This window comes from Triticum aestivum, chromosome 6B, assembly GCF_018294505.1.
Source record: "Triticum aestivum cultivar Chinese Spring chromosome 6B, IWGSC CS RefSeq v2.1, whole genome shotgun sequence".
In the NCBI taxonomy this organism is placed as follows: Eukaryota; Viridiplantae; Streptophyta; class Magnoliopsida; order Poales; family Poaceae; genus Triticum; species Triticum aestivum.
The window spans coordinates 9,568,095-9,572,983 of record NC_057810.1 but is presented as its reverse complement, the minus strand read 5'-3'; positions in this window follow the sequence as shown (position 1 = coordinate 9,572,983).

Genomic DNA, 4,889 nt, shown 5'->3' with positions numbered 1-4,889 from the left:
CGTGCGAAGATGTAGCTGGTGGGTCGCAGCAGTCAGGGGGGCGAATCGTTTTTTTTGCCCGGACGCACTTCCTTGCGTGCGAAGATGTAGCTGGTGGGTCCCAGCAGTCAAGGGGAAACTTTTTTTTGCAAAATACGGTGGCCCGTCCGGTGGGTTCCCGCTGTCAGGTGGAGAAATCATTATTTTCCGCGTAATAAGGAGACACTTCCTTGCTGTGGCCGTGGACCCAGCTGTCATCCTCTCCACGTACAGTCCATGTCCGATGGAAGTCGTTCCTTACCACGTTGACCACCCCGCGCCAAGAGCACCACGGCGGTGGACGACGGCATGGCCTAGGAAGGGGACGACTCGGAGCCGGGGAAGACGCAGCAGTGGATGCCCACGCGAAGAGGAGTACGAGGGTTCACTGGTTAGGCTGTGGTGTGAGGCTGCTGTCACCGCAGAATAACATGGGGTGTGGGTGAGTAGAGGGATGGCCTGGCCAGCGGTGGGAGTAGTAGGGGGCGGTGAGGCCTCCGCGACATCACAGCCGGCCACGAAAGGCAGGAGCACGCGGCACGACCGTCGCTGGTTTGGGCGGCTGGAGCAAGAAGACCAGAGGTTGAAGAAGCACTACAACCATTGGATGAACATCATACGGTAACAGGAGCTAGAATCGTTCATATTGACTAAGTTGACAAAGCCCTCCGTCCCAGTCAACTTGGTAGGCCCACAAGTCAGCCTCCCAGTACGCTGGTATTCATTTTTGTGTGCGTAATAAGGAGGCACTTCCTTTCGTGCAAAGATAGCTGGTGGGTCCGACAAGTCAGCGGGGGGCACGTTTTTTTCGCGAAATAGAGAGGCCCTTCCGGCGGGTCCCAGATGTCAGGTGGAGGAATCATTATTTTGCGCGTAATAAGGAGGCATTTCCTTGTGTGCGGCTGTGGACCCAGCTGTCAGCCTCTCCACGCACAGTCTACTTCTGATGGTGTCATTCATTGACCATGTTGACCACGCCGCGCCGAGCGCATCCAAGGTGGTGGACGACGGCGAGGTCCCGGACAGCAACGAGCTGGAGATGGGAAGATGCGGGAGTAGAGTTGCAGACAGAGAGGTGTACGAGGGTTAACTGGTTCTAGTGCGGTGTGGTTCGACAGTCGGTGGAGAAGAACAGGATGTGTGGAGGGGTGGAGGGATGGCCTGACCAACGGTGGAGTAGCGCTTCATAGCGAAGCACGCTAAGCAGAGCTGCTAGCAGCAGGAGGTGGGAAGTGGTCCCGGCGGCGCTGGAGGAAGTAGACGAGAGATTGAAGATGGATGCCGGTCGTTGGATGTAAATGCAACGGCTAACATGTCAGAATCATTTGTTGACTAAATTGACAACGACTTGCATTGGCTTCGACCTATTGGCCCACATTTCAGCCTCAAAAAATGTGGCACGTATTCAACCCATTTTTTCAGAATTTACAGTCCTTTTTTTTGCGCGGTAGAATTTACAGTCAATTTGATCTTTTTTTTGTATTACAACCATTAGCTGGGCTGAGTGAACAATTAATGTAGCGTCCATGCGACCCATTTATTTTATTTTCTAAAAAATTACAGGACATTTGCACTTTATCTAGATACACGATTTTGATGGGCTGATTCTAATTATAATGTTGGGTTGGGCCAGCAATGTTATCAAAAAAAAGGACTGAGCATTTTGTTATAAATATATTTAAATAATAAGTGATATTATTACATTCGTTCTTAAATCTTTCTAAGCTTTTGTACACAATCACTAGGATTTTCCTGCCAAAACAATCCAGGATTTTATTTGTTAAGAAATTATTTTTATAAGTTAATAAGTGTGGGATATTGTTTTCTTACATATGTAAGTATCTATTGAATATATGATGGCAATAAAAATAACATATAATAACATATAAAATAATTTAAATATATATAATATAGTTAGAAGGGAAACATAAGTTGTACCTGTCGTTCCTGTTCTTAGATAAAAAAATAGAACAGACCTCTGCGTTTTCTTCAAAAATACATAAATTGGGCTGCCAAAAATAAAACCTCGGATGGGAGGTCCATACGCCGGTCGATACATGACGGCCCTAAGAAAATACAAACAGGCCCTCCCATCCGAGGTCGTGGGCTGCGCATGTTAAAAATGAAAGCCTAGACGGGGAAGCCCAATACCACGTCCAACACTTGCCAAAACTTCGTCCCTCGTTTTCTCTGTGTTTCGCACACTCGACATTGTGTGGGCATTTTGACTGTGCATCATATGAAGATGTGCTATGCATGAATGTTGATCACCATGATGTTAACTGGCTGGTAGTTCCATTATCGACCATGAACAAAACTTCCAACATGATGTTAACCCTGTTTGAAAAGGCCGTGTTAATATAAATTCTTTGGGCATTTTGACTGTGCATTATATGAAGATGTGCTATGCATGAATGTTGATCAGCATGATGTTAACTGGCTGGTAGTTCCATTATCGACCATGAATAAAACTTCCAATATGATGTTAACCCTGTTTGAAAAGGCCGTGTTAATATAAATGCTCTGCCTCTGAAAGTTGCAGTTTCTTATCTGAAAATGAACTTGTAGTTTCTTATCTGAAACTGAAACTTGCAGTTTCTTCTCGTCTGCACTTTTATACTCCTATGAAACTACATTTTTTAAGTGCTAAAAATAGATCTCTAGAATTCATAAAATTCTTCATATGCTCAATACTGCAAATCTGAAATTCAAAAGACATTCATATCTAAAAGTACTCTCAAAATACACAACACAAAACACAATTCACAATCTGCAAATACTGACAACCCTAAGCTCCTCCTGACAATTCACAACCTGCCCGACTATTGGGCTGGGGGGGGGGGCAGCCCCCTCCTATTCCTCGGTGGCAGATAGCCGCCCCGTGAGACAATATAAACGGCGAGGGAGACGATGGCGGGGAAGCGTCGTCGGGCCAACTGCTTTTCTCCTCTTGCAGTTGGGTTCGGTCGGCGAAGACTCCACCGGCTCGCTCTAGCAGGACACCCTCACAAACGGCACCCTGTAGATGCTCGATCCTTCAATCTCTGGTGGATGCTCCATCTGGGATCGATACTCCCACCACCGCTCCCTCACGATCGGATTCGGTGAATCTGTTTGCTCCATGGCCCAGAGGATCAGCTCTATGTACTCCGGCGCGACTCCCTCCGGGAGTATCGCCTCCTTTTTGATCTGTTGCAGATATTTGGCCATGGATGTCGCCGTCGCCGCTAGTTGGTCCTTGTTGTCAAACCAAGACTGTATCTCCAACATCCTAGCTAGCTTCACAGGGTCGCCGTTTGCGATCCTCACGTATCGGTTGTACTCCTCCATCGATCTACTTCTCCACAGCACCTTCACTCGCCGGCAGTGGTTTTTGAATGGAAGAGGAGAGGAGCAGCACTGGTTTTGGATTAGAACGGGAGAGGAGCGACGCTGGTTTTGGACTGGAACAGGAGAGGAGGGGCGGTGGTTTTGAAATGGAAGAGGAGAGGAGCGGCGCTGGATTTAGATTGGAACAGGAGAGGAGCGGCGGTGGTTTAAGAGGAGAAGAGCGGAAGAGTGGCGCTGGTCTTGGAAGTATTTTTTTGTTGTTTTGTGTATTTTGGGTCAAAGTCTGACCACGTACTGTATGTGACAAGCAAAATGTGAATGCATGTCACCAAAAAATGTATCATTTGGTTCGTATCTGAATGTACTTCCAAATTATATTATGTTTGCAACGTATAACATATATTTTATGTGCGAAAATCATGGTCAATTATGACCCAGAATAAAAGGGAGATTAGTTAATGTGGGGTCGCTTTCTTAATTGAAGGGTAAATTGATTTTGATTTTGATCCAGTCATAGTGCGCCGGCCCTCTCGCCCAATCCTAAATCACTGCCGCACGCTCCTCTCCCTCTTCTCCATTGCAAAACCACCTCCTCTCCTCTCCATCATCTCCATTCCAAAACCACCGTCTCGCCTCTCCCTCTTCTGATCTTCTCCATTGCAAAACCACCTACTGTCCTCTCCATCATCCCCATTCCAAAACCACCTCCTCTCCTCTCCATCATCTCCATTCCAAAACCACCTCCTCTCCTCTCCATCATCTCCATTCCAAAACCACCGTCTCGCCTCTCCCTCTTCTGATCTTCTCTCCATTGCAAAACCACCTCATCTCCTCTCCATCATCTCCATTCCAAAACCACCTCCTCTCATCTCCCTCTTCTCTATTGCAAGACCACCGTCTCTCCTCCCATCTTCCAAAGCTAGCACCGGACCACTCAGAACGACATCTATGGAGAGGATGCAGCAGCGAATCAGGCAGATCACCGGCCGTGACCAGGCAAAGTTAGCCTGGTTGAAGGAGATCCTTAGTTGGTTTGACAATGGGTGGGAGATTTCGAGGATGGTGCGGGCCATGTGGCAATGTATGCGAAAGAGCGAGACGACGGCGATGAGGGCGGCGATGTACATGTACTCCTCGGCGACAGTCACGCCGCAGTCCTCCGAGTTAATCGAGTATCTCCTATGGGCGATGGAGCAGACAGATTCGCCCGAGGCGACAGTCAGGCGGAGGTGGTGGGTGTACAGGTCGAAGGTCGAGCACCCAGAGGATAACGAGTCGATTGAGTATGGTGTGCCATTTGTGAGGGTGCAGAGCCAGCCGGAGCCACAGGAGTATTCGTTCTCCCACCGCAAGAGGGGGCCGGATGGCGCGACGTTGCTTCCCTGCCGTTCTCCACGGTTCCCTCGACGCTCACCTCGTTTCAACGATGGCAGTAGGGTTTAAGGTAAGCTTCGCACTAACCTAATCTTCCACCTGCTCATGCTTACAATCAGTGTGACAGCTAATGAAAATCATGCTTACAACCAGTCTCTGAGTACTAT